Here is a 19,982-nt window from a genome sequence, read left to right on the forward strand (position 1 = left end):
CTGTGGATGGAGGAAGCGGAACAAGGGAAATGTCTGCTTAGATAGCGAGGGTGGATGGGAGGCCGGGGTCTCTAGGAGATGCGGGTAGGGGCAGCGAGACAGAGGTTGGGGGAGGGGGAGAGGCTGCCTGCCAGCAGTCTTTTAGACTGTGAGCCCACTGTGGGGTAGGGACCGTCTCTATATGTTGCCAACTTGTACTTCCCAAGCGCTTAGTACAGTGCTCTGCACACAGTAAGCACTCAATAAATACGACTGATGATGATGATGAGCAGGGGAGGCAGTCTCTCCTTACTCACAAATGGGTGCCAGGCCTGCTTTGGGCCCCCGAGACGAAGCTGCCTTCTGCCTGCCCACCGAGTCTGAGCCCCCCACGCTCCCTTCCTGGCCCAAATAGGAATGTTTCCGGGCGACAAGAACTGGCCTGTCCCGCTCTGTGGGAAGGAAACATCACCGCTCATTATACATGACTCACCCCATACTCTTCCCTGGCGTCACCTCAGCCCCGACTGCAGACTGCTCTTCCCAAAGGAATCCTGCTGGAGACCCCAACCCTTCCCCCTAAAACACACTCACACAAACACACACACACACACAATCATACCCAATGGGCAGAGATGGACTGCCCTCACGACCAGGGAGAAGGGATGGGTGGCAGGGAGAAAATCTCCGGAGTTCTAAAGCCAGGGCTGGGATCCAAGCCCCCCAACATCCCGGCGGCTCAGTTCTCAGCTCTCTGACTGGTGGGGCGATGGGGAGTGGTTGGAGGGGGGTGTCCCTGAACCTCTGCAGAGCCTCGGTTTCTCTCCCTGCACACAATAGTTGTGCTCACCCTCTCTGACCCCAAGCCCTGCTCTCCCGGAGGGAAGGGAGAGGCGTGATTAGCTGGCGTGGAACACAAGCAATAAAGATCCCTCCCTCCTTCCCTCCTTGGCAGTGAGTTCTGTGACCTTTTCCAGTATCTTATTTTGGGGCTCCCGGAAACGCCAGGGCTGGGTTACTGCCGGCCGACTGGAGGTGACTGAGCTTGTTTTCTCTCTCCCCTGTCTCTCTCTCTCCCTCCTAAACACATGTCTGGGACCAAGGCATCCTGGCCCTCCCTTCCCTGTCTCTGCCACCCGCTTCCCCTCCACCTTCCATTCCATGTCCTGGTCTGCCTGGCAGGGAATGCTTTCTCTACCTGGGGACTGGGTGATTGATGAGGGGGAAAAGTGGGGGGAAACATGTGGAGATTTGAAGCAGAACCAGCGTGACTCAGTGGAAAGAGCGCGGGCTTGGGAGTCGGAGGTCATGAGTTCAAATCCCGGCTCCGCCACTTAACTTCTCTGTGCCTCAGTTCCCTCATCTGCAAAATGGGGATTAAAATTGTGAGCCCCACGAGGGACAACCTGATCACCTTGAATCCTCCCCAGCGCTTAGAACAGTGCTTTGCACATAGTAAGCGCTTAACAAATACCGTCATCATTATTATTATTATTTGGGGAAGCGAGGGGGGGTCCCAGAGGTAAGGAGATTGAGTCATAGGAAGTCAGGGAGTCCAGAGCTGGGGTGGGGAGGGGTAGGAAGGAGAAGCAGAGTGGCTGAGAAGCAAGCATGGGCCTGTAGGTCAGGGGACCTGAGTTCCAATCCTGACTCTGCCTCTTACCGGCTATGTAACCTTGGGCAAGTGCACGCCACTTCTCTGGACCTCAGTTTCCTCCTCTGTAAAATAGAGATTCAATCCCTGTTTTCTCTATCTCCCCCATAGATGTGAATCCCATATGGTGCAGAGACTATATTAATGAATTGATAATGATGGTATTTGTTAAGCAGTTACTATGCGTCAAGAACTGTTCTAAGCGCCAATCAGGTTGGACATAGTCCTTGTCTCACGTGGGGCTCACAGTCTTAATCCCCATTTTACAGACGGGGTAACTGAGGCACAGAGAAGTGAAGTGACTTGCCCAAGGTTATGCAGCAGACAAGTCTCCCTCGTCCCCGTCTCCATCCCCCCATCTTACCTCCTTCCCTTCCCCACTGCACCTGTATATATGTATATATGTTTGTACATATTTGTTACTCTATTTATTTATTTTACTTGTACATATCTATTCTATTTATTTTATTTTGTTAGTATGTTTGGTTTTGTTCTCCGTCTCCCCCTTTTAGACCGTGAGCCCACTGTTGGGTAGGGACTGTCTCTATATGTTGCCAACTTGTACTTCCCAAGCACTTAGTACAGTGCTCTGCACACAGTAAGGGCTCAATAAATGCGATTGATGATGATGATGATGAAGTGGCGGAGTGGAGATTAGAACCCAGGTCCTACTGAGTCCCAGGTCCATGCTCTATCCACCAAGCCACGCTGCTTCTCTGACCCAGTAAATATCTGATCCAATAAATACTACTACTACCACCACTACTGGTACTTTTGATAATACTATCACTCCCCCGGAACTTGGTGCAACACTTAGCACACAGTAAACACTTAACAAATACCACAGTCATTCGTATTAGGTTTTAATTTGGACATGGGCGGGCTGGAGGAAGAGGTTCATCCTGGGGAAGGGAGGTCTGGTCACGCAAGTCATCAGGGTGGGCTGAGGATGGGGCAGGGGGGGAACGTGGGTCAGAGTGGTGGGACCACTTCTGAGGGGCTCAAATACTGAGGATGTCGGAGAGAGCCAGGCACCCGCTTCCCTCCGCCTTGGGAGCAGTGTCAGAAGTGGGGTGACTTGCCCAAGGTCACCCAGCTGACAAGTGGCGGAGCCGGGGATTTGAACCCATGACCTCTGACTCCAAAGCCCGGGCTCTGTCCACTGAGCCACGCTGCCACTCATGTGCAAAGCACTGTGCTAAGCGCCGGGAAGGATACAAGGTGATCAGGTTGTACTACGTGGGGCTCACAGTCTTCATCCCCGTTTTACAGATGAGGGAACTGAGGTACAGAGAAGTGAAGTGACTTGCCCAAAGTCACACAGCTGACTTGTACATATTTACTATTCTATTTATTTTGTTAACGATGTGCATCTAGCTTTAGTTCTATTTGTTCTGACGACTTTGATACCTGTCTACATGTTTTGTTTTGCTGTCTGTCTCCCCCTTCTAGACTGTGAGCCCGTTGTTGGGTAGGGACCGTCTCTATATGTTGCCGACCTGTACTTCCCAAGCGCTTAGTACAGTGCTGTGCACGCAGTAAGCACTCAATAAGTACGATTGAATGAATGAATGAATGAACCCAGCAGCTTCCTCATCTGAAAAGTGAGAATCCAATTCCTGTTCTCCCAGAGACTGTATTCAGCTTGATATCCCGGCACTAGAGAAGCAGGATAGTACTCGAGACTGGAAGTCAGAAGGTCCTTTCTCCCCATATTCGAGATGCTCCTAGAGCTTCACACCTCCTCCTCCACCTGCCCGATTCCATTCATTCATTCGATTGAATGAATGAATTTACTGTGTGCAGAGCACTGTACTAAGCATTTGGCAGAGTACAATAGAACATTCATTCATTCAATCGTATTTATTGAGTGCTTTCTGTGTGCAGAGCACTGTACTAAGCGCTTGGGAAGTACAAGCTGGCCACATATAGAGACGGTCCCTACCCAACAGTGGGCTCACAGTCTAGAAATGGAAATAGTAGATATGGTCCCTGCCCTCGGAGAATTTATAATCTAGCAGGGGAGACGGACGCTAAAATATGACCGAAGGTAAAGCGGCTAAGAGTGCTTAAGTATTATGGAATGAAAGGAGATGTGCATTTGGGGAATTCTGTGTGCCCGTGTATGGAGTTGGGGCAGAACTGCTGTGACAGAGTTGGTAGACACCTTCTCTGCCCACAATGAGCTTCCAGTCTAGAGGGGATAATAATAATTATAATAATGGCATTTGTAAAGAGCTTACTATGTGCCAGGCACCGTTCTAAGCGCTGGGTTCGATACCTGCTAATCAGGTTGGACACAGTCCTTGTCCCCGGTGGGGCTCACAATCTCAATCCCCATTTTACAGATTAGGTAACTGGGGCCCACAGAAGTAAAGGGACTCACACATGATCCTTCCTGGAGAGTTCTTCCAAGACCAAGACCTTGGGCAGAACTGGAACGACTGGGAACCCGTCTGCCCCATCGAAGGTCTCAGGGAAAGAGTTCTCAAGGGCTTCGGGATTCTTGGGCCATCCCTAAATGGGCCGGACCTCACCGGCATTCCCTGAATGTGGACAAACCCCACGGGTCGATCGCTGACCCCTATGCTGGGGATTTTGTCAGGACTCTATCAATCAATCAATCATATTATTGAGCGCTTACTGTGTGCAAAGCACTGTACTAAGCGCTTAAGCACTGACTCTACACCCTCAAAGTACTACCAGGGCCACTGGGGAGAGAACCTTGTCATCCCTTGCCCCTCTCTCCCCCTTCCCCACCCCAGGGACACTCACTAAAACCAAGAAATTGGGGCCTGGGGGCACAGGGAAGGGAGAAGAGTGGAGCAGAAATGGGATCAGATGGATGGATTAATAATAATAACAATAATGATATTTATTAAACGCCTACTATGTGCAAGGCACTGTTCTAAGCGCTGGAGAGGTTACAAGGTGATCGGGTTGTCCCACAGGGGGCTCACAGTCTTAATCCCCATTTTGCAGATGAGGGAACTGAGGCCCAGAGAAGTGAAGTGACTTGCCCAGAGTCACACAGCTGACGATCAGCAGAGCCGGGATTTGAACCCATGACCTCGGACTCCAAAGCCCGGGCTCGTTCCACTGAGCCATGCTGCTATCCCGACTCCGCCAGTTGTCAGCTGTGTGACCTTGGGCAAGTCACTTCACTTCTCTGAACCTGTCTTCCTTGTACCAAGGGACTACACCTTCCTTGCCTCTTCTTGCCTCAAAGGAGTATCGAGGGGCGGGGACGACTGAGCTTTATCAAGATCCAGCAGGCTGTTTTGGCCACCAGCCTAGAGGTTCTGGATGCACCTGTCTGGGCTGTTAGTCCCAGCCGGGGAGATCAACCAGTCAATCAATCAATCAATATTTACTAAGCAAGTAAGCGCTCAATAAATACGATTGAATGAATGAATGAATTCACTGTGTGCAGAGCACTGTACTAAGCATTGCTTTTGCTCTAATGAGAGAAAGCAGGAAGAGCAAGCTTCAAACTACATGGGAAAAGCATGAAATAATAATAATAATAATAATGATAGTATTTGTTAAGCACTTACCATGTGCCAAGCACTGTTCTAAGCAATGGGGGAAATACAGGGTGATCAGGTTGTCCCACGTGGGGCCCACAATCTCAATTCCCATTTTACAGATGAGGTAACTGAGGCCCAGAGAAGTGAAGTGACTTGCCCAAAGTCACACAGCTGACAATTGGTGGAGCCGGGATTTGAACCCATGATCTCTGACTCCAAAGCCCGGGCTCTTTCCACGGAGCCACGCTGCTTCTCCAATGTTGTTGGGTAGGGGCCCTCTCTATATGTCACCAACTTGTACCTCCCAAGCGCTTAGTACAGTGCTCTGCACACAGTAAGCGCTCAATAAATACGATTGAATGAATGAATGAATGAATTTGGCAGAGTACAATATAACAGAGTTGGTAGACACCTTCTCTGCCCACAACGAGCTTCCAGTCTAATCAATCATTCGTATTTATTGAGCGCTTACTATGTGCAGAGCACTGTACTAAGCACTTGGGAAGTACAAATTGGCAACATATAGAGACAGTCCCTACCCAACATAGGGCTCACAGTCTAAAAGGGGGAGACAGAGAACAAAATCAAACATACTAACAAAATAAAATAAATAGAATAGATATGTACAAGTAAAATAAATAGAGTAATAATAAATAAATAGAGTAATAGTCTAGAGGGGATAATAATAATTATAATAATGGCATTTGTAAAGAGCTTACTATGTGCCAGGCACCGTTCTAAGCGCTGGGTTCGATACCTGCTAATCAGGTTGGACACAGTCCTTGTCCCCTGTTGGGGTTCACAGTCTCAATCCCCATTTTACAGATTAGGTAACTGAGGCCCAGAGAACTACAGGGACTCACACAGCAGGCCGGTGGTAGAGCTGGGATTAGAACCCACTTCTTGAGAACTTAACTTCTTGGGAAATTAAGTTGGTTCCCCCTCCTTCCTCTCCCCCTCTTTCCCCTCCCCACAGCATCTGTATATGTGTATATATGTTTGTACGTATTTATTTTATTTGTACAGATTCTATTTTATTTTGTTAATATGTTTTGTTTTGCTATCTGTCTCCCCCTTCTAGACTGTGAGCCTGCTGTTGGGTAGGGGCTGTCTCTATATGTTGCCAACTTGGACTTCCCAAGCGCTTTGTCCAGTGCTCTACACACAGTCAGCGCTCAATAAATACGGTTGAATGAATGAACCCACGAACTTTTGACTCCCAAGCCTGTGTTCTACCCACTAGGCCGGGAGTAGGGGCATCCCCCTTCCCTGCCACAGAAGAAGCCGGGAAACCAAGCTAGCGAGGATGGGGTGCTGCCAGGGTGGCCCCTTGCCAATGGGAGAGGCCCGAGGAGGTGGGCAAGCGCTGGAGCAATCAGCCCCTGGCAGGAGCCGGGAGGGAGGGGCGGGCATCGTGGCCGGTGACAGCAAATGGCGCAATGTCGAACGGAGCCACCCGCTCCGCCTCGCCAACATTGAGCAAGGGAAGGGGCTTCTGGCTCTGCCCTGGTGATTGCACCCAGCCCAGAGGCCCCTGGGGTCCGGGCACTGAGTGAGGTAAGATGTCCCAACGGGGCCCCCGCCCTGCCCTGCCCAGCCCTGCCCTGCTTCCCGCCCCCGCAAGAGCAGAAGAGATGAATTTGGGGCAGAAGTCAAAGAAGAATTGGAGAATCAATCAATCAGTCGTATTTATCGAGCGCTTACCGTGCTCAGAGCGCTGGACTAAGCCCTTGGGACGTCCAAGTTGGCAACATAGAGAGACGGCCCCTACCCAACAGTGGGCTCACGGTCTAGAAGGGGGAGACAGATGACAAAACAAAACATATTAACAAAATAAATAGAATAGATATGTACAAATAAAATAGAGTAATAAATACGTACAAACATATATACATGTATACAGGGGCTGTGGGGAGGGGAAGGAGGTAAGGCGGGGGGGATGGGGAGGGGAGAGGAAGGAGGGGGCTGAGTGTGGGAAGGCCTCCTGGAGGAGGTGAGCTCTCAGTAGGGCCTTGAAGGGAGGAAGAGAGCTGGCTTGGTGGATGGGCAGAGGGATTGGGGGCATTCCAGGCCCGGGGGATGACGTGGGCCGGGGGTCGATGGCGGGACAGGCGAGAACGAGGCCTAACGGTGAGGAGATTAGCGGCGGAGGAGCGGAGGGTGCGGGCTGGGCTGTGGCCTACTGGATAGACCGGGAGCCTGGGAGTCTGGAGGACGGGGTTCTAGTCCTGGCTCCGCTGCTTGTCTGCTGTGTGACCTTGGGCAGGCAGTGGAAAGAGCCCGGGCTTTGGAGTCTGAGGTCATGGCTTCAAATCCCGGCTCTGCCAATCGTCAGCTGTGTGACTTTGGGCTAGTCACTTCACCTCTCTGGGCCTCAGTTACCTCATCTGGAAGATGGGGATGAAGACTGTGAGCCCCCAGTGATTCATTCATTCAATCGCATTTGTTGAGCACTTACTGTGTGCAGAGCACTGGACTAAGCGCTTGGGAAGTACAAGTTGGCAACATATAGAGACGGTCCCTACCCAACAGTGGGCTCACAGTCTAGAAGGGGGAGACAGAGAATGAAACAAAACATATTAACAGAATAAAATAAATAGAATAAATATGTACAAGTAAAATAAATCAATAAATAGAGTAATAGTGGGACAACCTGATCACCTTGTAACCTCTCCAGCGCTTAGAAAAGAGCTTTGCACATAATAAGCGCTTAATAGATGCCATTATTATTATTATTCTCTGTGCCTCAGTGACCTCATCTGTAAAATGGGGATGAAGACTGTGAGCCTCCAGTGATTCATTCATTCAGTCGTATTTATTGAGGGCTTACTGTGTGCAGAGCACTGGACTAAGCGCTTGGGAAGTACAAGTTGGCAACATATAGAGACAGTCCCTACCCAACAGTGGGCTCACAATCTAGAAGCGGGAGACAGAGAACGAAACAAAACAGATTAACAGAATAAAATAAATAGAATAAATATGTACAAGTAAAATAAATCAATAAATAGAGTAATAGTGGGACAACCTGATCACCTTGTAACCTCCCCAGTGCTTAGAACAGAGCTTTGCACATAGTAAGTGCTTAATAGATGCCATTGTTATTATTACTATTATTCTCTGTGCCTCAGTGACCTCATCTGTAAAATGGGGATGAAGACTGTGAGCCCCATGTAGGATAGGGACTGTGTCCAATCTGATTAGCTTGTATCTACCTCAGTGCCTGGCACATAGTAAGCACTTAACATGCTTTAAAAAAAATTCACTTCTAGGGGGGGCCGGGGGAGACGAGGGATTGATATCTAGCTCTCTGTGGGGAACCATCATGTCCCAGGGCATTCATTCATTCATTCAATCATATTTATTGAGCGCTTACTGTGTGCAGAGCACTGTACTAAGCGCTTGGGAAGTACAAGTTGGCAACATATAGAGACGGTCCCTACCCAACAGTGGGCTCACAGTCTAGAAGGGGGAGACAGACAGCAAAACAAAACATACTAACAAAATAAAATAAATAGAATAGTAAATATGTACAAGTAAAATAGAGTAATAAATCTGTTCAAACATATATAAAGGTGCTGTGAGAAGGGGAAGGAGGTAGGGCGGGGGGATGGGGAGGGGGAGATATATGTATATATGTTTGTACATATTTATTACTCTATTTATTTATTTATTTTACTTGTACATATCTATTCTATTTATTTTATTTCGTTAATATGTTTGGTTTTGTTCTCTGTCTCCCCCTTCTAGACTGTGAGCCCACTGTTGGGAAGGGACCGTCTCTATATGTTGCCAACTTGTACTTCCCAAGCGCTTCGTACATTGCTCTGCACATAGTAAGCGCTCAATAAATACGATTGATCGATTAATTGAGAGGAAGGAGGGGGCTCAGTCTGGGAAGGCCTCCTGGAGGAGGTGAGCTCTCAGTAGGGCTATGAAGGGCACAGTTCTTGGAGACTGGCTTCTGGGTTTTAATCAGTCAATTGTATTTATTGAGTGCTTATTGTGTGCAGAGCACAGTACTACGCACCTGGAAGAGTACCATATGACAATATAAAAGACACATTCCCTACCCACACTGATTTTTTTTTGCATTTATTAAGCGCTTACTATGTGCAAAGCACTGTTCTAAGCACTGGGGAGGTTACAAGGTGATCAGGTTGTCCCACGGGGGGCTCACAGTCTTCATCCCCATTTTACAGATGAGGTAACTGAGGCACAGAGAAGTGAAGTGACTTGCCCAAAGTCACACAGCTGACAATTGGTGGAGCCGGGATTTGAACCCATGATCTCTGACTCCAAAGCCCGGGCTCTTTTCCATTGAGCCACGCTGCTTCTCACAGTCTAGTACAGTCTAGCACCTCCCTCACTCCCTGTCCTGGGTGAGAAGCAGCATCGCCTGGTGGGAAGAGCACAGGCCTGAAGGGCAAATAGTCCTTGAAGGCAGGGATCCTGTCGACCAACTCTGTTGTTTTATACTCTCCCAAGATCTTGGTACGGTGTTCAATAAATGCCATTGATAGATGGACCTGATTCACAGATTTGGAGAGAATCAAAATTTTCATGGAAAAAATCTCATCTCACCCACTGGTTTGTCATATCTCAAAACGCGCCAAAGGGAGGCAATGAATCGCAGTTCTCCCTCCATTAGCCTGTACATTCCTGATGGACAGGGATTGTATCTAGACTGTGAGCTCACTGTTGGGTAGGGACCGTCTCTATATGTTGCCAAGTTGTACTTCCCAAGCGCTTAGTACAGTGCTCTGCACACAGTAAGCGCTCAATAAATACGATTGAATGAATGAATGAATGAATGTACCTGCCAGTTCTATGGTACTGTACTTTCCCAAGCACTTAGTACAATACTCCGCACAAAGCAAGCAACCAATAAATACCCCTGATCGATGGATTAGCATGAAAAACTTTAAAATGCAAGGTTGCCGCTTCACTGCCTGCCTAGGTAAAAAGGCATGGTTACCCTCATTCTTCTGATTTCTGTACTGTGATAGTATATAATTGCATATGCGATATATTCACTGCTGCAGAGATGGATGACTGATCCAATAACGAATTATAACAAGGAAGATAATTCAGTATTCCGCATTAAGACTACGACCTGAGAGATAAAGTCGCCTCTTGCGACTACTTTTTTGCCCAAGGTTGAGGGGTGAAGGGGACGGACTGTAACAAGCTCCTTGTGGGCAGACATGTCCCAAGTGCTTAGGACAGTGCTCTGCAAACAGTAAGCATTTAATAAATACCACTGACTGACTGACTTGGATTTTAATCCTGCTCCGCCACTTTCCTCCTGTGTAACCTTGAGCATCTCTGGGCATCAAGTTCCTTCTCTGTAAAATCAATCAATCAATCAATCAAGAGTATTTATTGAACATAAATGATACCTGTTCTCCCTGCCAGAATAACTGTGGTATTTGTTAAGCCCTTAAAGTGTGTCAGTAAGCACTCAATAAATACAGTTGAATGAATAAATTCATGTCAATCACTCTACTAAGTGCTGGCAGACCAGGTATCGAATCTTCATTTTGCAGATGAGGGAACTGAGGCACGGATAAGTGAAGTGTCTTGCCCAGGTTCACACAGCAGATAAGTGGAGGAGCAGAGATTAGAACCCAGATCTGACTTGCAGGCCATGTTGGCTCCATTAGGTCACGAAGCTCCATAATAATAATAATAATAATGATAATAATAATAATAATAATAGCATTTGTTAAGTGCTTACTATGTGTGAAGCACTGTTCTAAGCACTGGGGGGGATACAAGGTGATTGGGTTGTCCCACGTGGGGCTCACAGTCTTAATCCCCATTTTACAGATGAGGTAACTGAGGCACAGAGAAGTTAAGTGACTTGCCCAAAGTCGCACAGCTGACAAGTGGCGGAGATGGGATAATAATGATGGTATTTAAGTGCTTACTATGTGCTAAGCACTGTTCTAAATGCTGGAGTAGATATGTAGATTGCAAGCCCCTTGAGGGATAGGGTCGATTTCTAATTCCCACCTGTGACCTTTTTCCCAGCACTTGGTACAGTCCTCAGCATATAGCAGATGCTAGGAAATACTATTACTACTATTCCCTCCTATTTTTTTTATAATGGCATTTATTCAGCGCTTACTATGTGCAAAGCACCGTTCTAAGCACTGGGGAGGTTACAAGGTGATCAGGTTGTCCCAGCGGGGGCTCACAGTCTTAATCCCCATTTTACAGATGAGCTAACTGAAGCCCAGAGAAGTGAAGTGACTGGCCCAAGTCACACAGCTGACAATTGGTGAAGCCAGAATTTGAACCCATGACCTCTGACTCCAAAGCCCGGGCTCTTTCCACTGAGCCACGCTGCTTCTCTATTTAGTTGTGGGACACTGTGACCTGACTATCTTGAATCTACCCCAACACTTAGTATAGTGCTTGCCACAAAGTAAGTGCTTATCAATACTATTATTGTTGTTGTTGTTATTATTATTATTGTTATTATTATTCTTATTACCTAGAGCAGGTCACTTAATCTCTCTCTGGGCAGAAGCTTCCCATTTGTAAATTGGGAATGATCCTCGCCCTACCTCAACCTCCAAGGACAGCGGGAAGACACCGGAGGTAACGGAATCAAAACTACTCTGGGACCACCAGGGGAAAAGAGATCCGATTCCAGGATGAATCCCAGGAGGAGAAAAACAATAATTGTGATATTTGCTAAGTGCTTACTATGTGTCAGACACTGCACTAAGCACTGGGGTGGACACAAGCAAATCGGATCAGACGCAGACCCTGTCCCACGTGGGGCTCACAGACTCAATCCCCACTTTACAGATGAGGTAACTGAGGCACAGAGAAGTAAAGTGACTTGCCCAAGTGGAGCTAGGATTAGAACCCATGATCTTCGGAGTTCCAGGCCCGTGCCCTCTCCACTATGCCATGCTCATCCCATGCTGCTTCACAGAGGGTCGAGGTCTCAGAAAGCCTTGTCCCATGGAGGATTTCAAACCTCCCTGCTGGGAACCTTAAAATAATAATAATAATAATAATAATAATAATAATAATAATAATAATGTCATTTATTAAGCACTTACTATGTGCAAAGCACTGTTCTAAGCGCTGGGGAGGTTACAAGGTGATCAGGTTGTCCCACGGGGGGCTCATGGTCTTAATCCCCGTTTAACAGATGAGGTAACTGAGGCACAGAGAAGTGAAGTGACTTGCCCAGAGTCGCACAGCTGACAATTGCCAGAGATGGGATTTGAACCCACGATCTCTGACTCCAAAGCCTGTGCTCTTTCCACTGAGCCACGCTGCTTCTCTAAAAGAGCAACCACAATCTCCCCGTCGGGGAATTGAACCGCGGTCTCCCGCGTGACGGGGGGGATACTGACCACTATACTAACGAGGAGCTGCTAAAGATGCCCCTTATCAACTTCTCCTAATCCCAAAGATGGGAAAGGCCAGGTTTTGGGGGCCTGGGGGTGGGGGGTGCCTAGGCCCCCCAGGCAAGATCAGTCAGGTGGGTTAGTTGCTGAGTCAATCAACCAATCAGTAGTATTTATTGCCGACTTGTACTTCCCAAGCGCTTAGTACAGTGCTCTGCACACAGTAAGCGCTCAATAAATACGACTGAATGAATGAATAAATTTATTGAACACCTCCTACTAAATACAGAGCAGTGCACTAAACACCTGGGAGAGTACAATAAATTAGACACGATTCCTGCCCTCGAGAAGCTTGGCAGTCTCACAGACGAAAGATGCCAAAATCAACCCACAGTATCAGCAGCGTGGCTCAGTGGAAAGAGCCCGGGCTTTGGAGTCAGAGGTCATGGGTTCAAATCCCGGCTCCGCCAGTAGTCAGCTTTGTGACTTTGGGCCAGTCACTTCACTTCTCTGGGCCTCAGTGACCTCATCTGTAAAACGGGGATGAAGACCGTGAGCCCCCCGTGGGACAACCTGATCACCTTGTGTCCTCCCTAGGTCTTAGAACAGTGCTTTGCACATAGTAAGAGCTTAATAAATGCCGTCATTATTAGTCAGCGCTTAGCACAGTGCTTTGCACATAGAACAGTGCTTTGCACATAGTAAGTGCTTAACAAATGCCATCAAAAAACAAAAAGTAAGCGCTTAATAAATGCCATTATTATAACATTATTATAACTCTCTCCTCCCCCTTTTAGACTGTGAGCCCACTGTTGGGTAGGGACTGTCTCTATATGTTGCCAATTTGTACTTCCCAAGCGCTTAGTACAGTGCTCTGCACATAGTAAGCGCTCAATAAATACGATTGATGATGATGAACTACAGGCCCTTCTTCCCTCATAATGGGGGTGGCTGAGCCCTCGGGTGCCTGGTGGCTACCTCCCTAAAAGGGCCTCAGCCCAGGGCTCCCTTTTTTTTTCTCTTTCTCTTTCTCTGCCCTTTTTTTTTTCTCTTTCTCTTTCTCTCTTACACATACACACATACACAATCTCTCTCTCCCTCTTCCCACTTCCCCCACCCCTCTAAGGAGTGGTGCAACCCCAGGCTGACAGACGGGTCCCTGGCACAGAGCCCACCCGTCTCCCGCCAGCTTCTCAGGAGGGGTTCCCACGAAGGGGAGGGCAACCCACAGCATCGCCCCCGGACCCACACTCCACCACAGTCTCTACGTCGTCACCTACGTCCGTCTATGTTGTCTCCCCTGTTCCCAGCCCCAGCCTCCTTCTCCTCCTGAGCCCTTGTCCTCTCCTCTGCTCATTCCCCAACCTTCCTTCACCCCACCCAAGCGGCTGGCCTTTTTCAACCTCACGTTGCTTCTGACCCCCAAACCTCTCTCCGCTTTTGTTGCTGTCCCTTTCCTCGAGAGCCTCCCACAGATCCATCAATCAGTCAGTGGTACTGCTTATTAATAATAATAATGATGGCATTTATTAAGCGCTTACTAAGTGCAAAGCACTGCTAGCCCTTTTCAACCTCATGTTGCTTCTGACCCCCAAACCTCCCTCCACTTTTGTTGCTGTCCTTTTCCTTGAGAGCCTCCCACAGATCCATCAGTCAGTCAGTGGTACTGCTTATTAATAATAATAATGATGGCATTTATTAAGCGCTTACTATGTGCAAAGCACTGTTCTAAATGCTGGGGAGGATACAAGATGATCAGGTTGTCCCACGTGGGGCTCACAGTCTTAATCCCCATTTCACAGACGAGGTGACTGAGGCCCAGAGAAGTGAAGTGACTCGCCCAAAGTCACACAGCTGACAAGTGGCAGAGCCGGGATTTGAACCCATGACCTCTGACTCCAAAGCCCGGGCTCTTTCCACTGAGCCACGCTGCTTCCCACGCTTACCAGTATTAAGCGCTTACTAGGTGCAAAGCACTGCTGGCCTTTTTCAACCTCACGTTGCTTCTGACCCCCAAACCTCCCTCCTCTTTTGTTGCTGTCCCTTTCCTCGAGAGCCTCCCACAGATCCAGTCAGTGGTACTGCTTATTAATAATAATAATGATGGCATTTATTAAGCGCTTACTATGTGCAAAGCACTGCTGGCCCTTTTCAACCTCACGTTGCTTCTGACCCCCAAACCTCCCTCCGCTCTTGTTGTTGTCCCTTTCCTTGAGAGCCTCCCACAGATCCATCAGTCAGTGGTACTGCTTATTAATAATAATAATGATAATAATAATAATAATTATAATGGCATTTATTAAGCGCTTACTATGTGCAAAGCACTGTTCTAAGCGCTGGGGAGTTTACAAGGTGATCAGGTTGTCCCACGGGGGGCTCACAGTCTTAATCCCCATTTTACAGACGAGGTAACTGAGGCCCCGAGAAGTGAAGTGACTTGCCCAAAGTCACACAGCTGACAAGTGGCAGAGCCGGGATTTGAACCCATGACCTCTGACTCCAAAGCCCGGGCTCTTTCCACTGAGCCACGCTGCTTCCCACGCTTACTAGTATTAAGCGCTTACTAGGTGTAAAGCACTGCTGGCCTTTTTCAACCTCACGTTGCTTCTGTCCCCCAAACCTCCCTCCACTTTTGTTGCTGTCCCTTTCCTTGAGAGCCTCCCACAGATCCAGTCAGTGGTACTGCTTATTAATAATAATAATGATGGCATTTATTAAGCGCTTACTATGTGCAAAGCACTGCTGGCCCTTTTCAACCTCACGTTGCTTCTGACCCCCAAACCTCCCTCTGCTCTTGTTGCTGTCCCTTTCCTCGAAAGCCTCCCACAGATCCATCAGTCAGTGGTACTGCTTATTAATAATAGTAATGATAATAATAATAATAATGGCATTTATTAAGCGCTTACTATGTGCAAAGCACTGTTCTAAGCGCTGGGGAGGCTAAAAGGTGATCAGGTTGTCCCATGTGGGGCTCACAGTCTTAATCCCCATTTTACAGAGGAGGTAACTGAGGCCCAGAGAAGTGAAGTGACTTGCCCAAAGTCACACAGCTGACAAGTGGCAGAGCCGGGATTTGAACCCATGACCTCTGACTCCAAAGCCCGGGCTCTTTCCACTGAGCCACGCTGCTTCTCAAACTGCTTATTGATGATGATGATGATGATGGCATTTATTAAGCGCTTACTATGTGCAAAGCACTGTTCTAAGCGCTGGGAAGGTTACAAGGTGATCAGGTTGTCCCACGGGGGGCTCACAGTCTTAATCCCCATTTTACAGATGAGGTCACTGTGGCACAGAGAAGTTAAGTGACTTGCCCAAAGTCACACAGCTGACAGTTGGCGGAGCCGGGATTTGAACCCCTGACCTCTGACTCCAAAGCCCAGGCTCTTTCCACTGAGCCACACTGCTTCTATTTAAGGTACACTAAATAACGGTGAACAAAGCTTAACTCCTATTTCAGTTAGATTTGGGCCTTTTTATTAAATATTTCCAGTATTGTTTTTCTAAAATAAAGTCCTTGCGTAATTTCAAATCTAGGAGAAAATTGATTCATCACAACTCAGCCCTTCCTTGTGGTCCAGGGGTGAGATCTGTATGCTTCCTCAGCCTATGGCTTTTGTTCTGCTAATCATTATTCTTAGTAGTAGTAGTATTTGTTAAGCACTTACTATGTGCCAGTCAGTGGTCTAAGCACTGGGGTAGATACAAGCTAATAATAATTATGGATGTGTGCAGAACCCCGTACTCAGCACTTGGGAGAGTATGGCAGAGAAGCAGCATGGCCTAGTGGATAGAGTACGGATCCGGAAATCAGAAAGACCTGGGTTCTCATCCCGGGTCTGCCACTTGTCTGCTGTGTGACCTTGAGCAAGTCACTTCACTTTTCTGGTCCTCAGTTACCTCACTTGCAAAACGGGGAATGAGACTGGGAGTCCTGTGTGAGACAGGGAATGTGTCCAACCCGATTATCTTGTATCAACTCCAGCAATTAGTTCAGTGACTGGCACATAGTAACCGCTTAACAAATACCGCAAGTATTTATTGTTATTATGATATAACAAGGACCTTACAGTCCAGAGGGAGTCTGGCCCTTGCCAGTACCACTGACCCCTCTCAAGCTCTCCTCCACAATCACTCCCTGTGACAGAGTGGTCAGGCCTGTGGCTGGCAGGACCTTGCCTTAATAACTATAACAATTACTGTTAAAGGCTTACACTCTGCACTGTTCATCATCATCATCATCATCAATCATATTTATTGAGCGCTTACTGTGTGCAGAGCACTGTACTAAGCGCTTGGGAAGTACAAGTTGGCAACACATAGAGACAGTCCCTACCCAACAGTGTGCTCACAGTCTAAAAGATTGTTCAGATTGTACAGATTGTGAGCCCTCTGAGGGGCAAGGACCACGTTTAATTCCCACCTGGGTATTTTTCCCAGCGCTTAGTACAGTGCTCTGCACACAGTAAGCATCTATAAATACTATTACTACTACTAATAATAATGATGGTATTTGTTAGGCGCTTATTATGTGCAAAGCACTGTTCTAAGCACTGGGGGGATACAAGGTGATCAGGTTGTCCCACGTGGGGCTCACAGTCTCAATCCCCATTTTACAGATGAGGTAACCGAGGCCCAGAGAAGTTGTGACTTGCCCAAAGTCACACAGCTGACAATCGGCAGAGTCGGGATTTGAACCCATGACCTTTGACTCCAAAGCCCGGGCTCTTTCCACTGAGCCACGCTACTACTTAAGGTCCTAATAAATGCTACTACTACTATTACTATTCATTCAATCGTATTTATTGAGCACTTACTGTGTGCAGAGCACTGTAGTAAGCGCTTGGGAAGTACAAGTTGGCAACATAGGAGACGGTCCCTACCCAACAACGGGCTCACAGTCTAGAAAGGGGAGACAGACAACAAAGCAAAACATGTAGACAGGTGTCAAGTCATCAAAACAAATAGAATTAAAGCTAAATGCACATCATAACAGAAAAATATGGAACGCTTCACAGATTTGCGTGTCATTTCACCTGTTGATATTCCAAGTTCATATCAACCCCTAACGGCATTCCTGGACAGGCAGGTTATAACTTTTGTGGAGTTAATGGGTGAAAGGAAATGAGAATTTCTTTTACAAAATGCTTTTCATAAGGTGAAACTACAAAATTTTGTTATGCTTCCAATAAAAAAACTAAATAACTCTCAATCAATCAATCAACTGGCCTAGGGCTCTCAGTGGTCCTACTGAGAGCTCACCTACTCCAGGAGGCCTTCCCAGACTGAGCCCCTTCCTTCCTGTCCCCCTCTCCATCCCCCCATCTTACCTCCTTCCCTTCCCCACAGCACCTGTATATATGTTTGTACATATGTATTACTCTATTTATTTATTTATTTTACTTGTACATATCTATTCTATTTATTTTATTGTGTTAGTATGTTTGGTTTTGTTCTCTGTCTCCCCCTTTTAGACTGTGAGCCCACTGTTGGGTAGGGACTGTCTCTATATGTTGCCAACTTGGACTTCCCAAGCGCTTAGTCCAGTGCTCTGCACACAGTAAGCGCTCAATAAATACGACTGATTGATTGATTAACTTCTCTGAGCCTCAGTTACCTCATCTGTAAAATGGGGATTAAGACTGTGAGCCCACTGTTGGGTAGGGACTGTCTCTATATGTTGCCAACTTGGACTTCCCAAGCGCTTAGTCCACTGCTCTGCACACAGTAAGTGCTCAATAAATACGACTGATTGATTGATTGATTGATTAACTTCTCTGAGCCTCAGTTACCTCATCTGTAAAATGGGAATTAAGACTGTGAGCCCACTGTTGGGTAGGGACTGTCTCTCTATGTTGCCAACTTGGACTTCCCAAGCGCTTAGTCCAGTGCTCTGCACACAAGTGCTCAATAAATACGATTGATTGATTGATTAACTTCTCTGAGCCTCAGTTACCTCATCTGTAAAACGGGGATTAAGACTGTGGGCCCACTGTTGGGTAGGGACTGTCTCTATATGTTGCCAACTTGGACTTCCCAAGCACTTAGTCCAGTGCTGTGCATACAGTAAGCGCTCAATAAATACGATTGATTGATTGATTGATTAACTTCTCTGAGCCTCAGTTACCTCATCTGTAAAATGGGGATTAAGACTGTGAGCCCACTGTTGGGTAGGGACTGTCTCTATTCGTTGCCAACTTGGACTTCCCAAGCACTTAGTCCAGTGCTGTGCACACAGTAAGCGCTCAATAAATACGATTGATTGATTGATTGATTAACTTCTCTGAGCCTGTTACCTCATCTGTAAAATGGGGATGAAGACCGTGAGCCCCATGTGGGACAACTTGATCACCTTGTATCCACCCCCAGCGCTTAGAACAGTGCTCTGCACGTAGTAAGCGCTTAATCAATCAATCAATCAATCGTATTTATTGAGCGCTTACTATGTGCAGAGCACTGTACTAAGCGCTTGGGAAGTCCAAGTTGGCAACACATAGAGACAGTCCCTACCCAACAGTGGGCTCACAGTCTAAAAGGGGGAGACAGAGAACAGAACCAAACATACCAACAAAATAAAATAAATAGGATAGAAATGTACAAGTGAAATAAATAAATAAATAAATAAATAGAGTAATAAATATGTACAACCATATATACATATATACAGGTGCTGTGGGGAAGGGAAGGAGGTAAGATGGGGGGATGGAGAGGGGGACGAGGGGGAGAGGAAGGAACAAATAAATGCCATCATTAGTACGGTGCTCTGCGCACGGTGAGTGCTCAATAAAAATGATTGAATGAATGAATGAATGAACAGCTGCCAGCTGGGTCTTCCAGTTGCCTGTCCCCCGCTGCCCTTTCACCCCAGAGAACGTACGGAGCCCAAGCGTCGTCTCCCAGCTGCCCCAAGGGCCTCCTCTGGCAGGGCCGCGGCAGCCTGCCAGCCGGCCGAGCCGAGGAAACCGAACTCGGCTCCCGGCCTTTGTCTCTCCCTCTGTTTCCCCTCGGATCCCTGCCAGCTGGCCTCTCCCCTGGGCCCAGGTGAGGAAACCGGGAGCAGCCTCAGCGTCTCCACCAGGTCAGGGGAGAGGAGGAGGATCCGGGGACTCAGTTGGGTGATCGCCATCCAGGAATCAGACATCACCACACCCCACTGGGCAGTCAGTCAGTCTGCCGGTCGGTTGCGTTTATTGCGCTCTTACTGTTTGCAGAGAACTGTACTAAGCAACTGGAAGAGTACAATACAACGACACACACATTCCCTGTCCACAACGAGTCTTGCAGGGAATAGGGCAGGGGCCACTCTGTGTGCTCTGGATGTCTCAGACGGCAGAGGGTCTGGTCGATAATAACAATGATAATAATAATAATAATAATAATAATAATAATAATAATAATAATAATGATGGCAGGGCCTGCCAGAGGGTCTGGTCGATAATAACAATG

This window comes from Tachyglossus aculeatus, chromosome 7 (assembly GCF_015852505.1).
Source record: "Tachyglossus aculeatus isolate mTacAcu1 chromosome 7, mTacAcu1.pri, whole genome shotgun sequence".
In the NCBI taxonomy this organism is placed as follows: domain Eukaryota; kingdom Metazoa; phylum Chordata; class Mammalia; order Monotremata; family Tachyglossidae; genus Tachyglossus; species Tachyglossus aculeatus.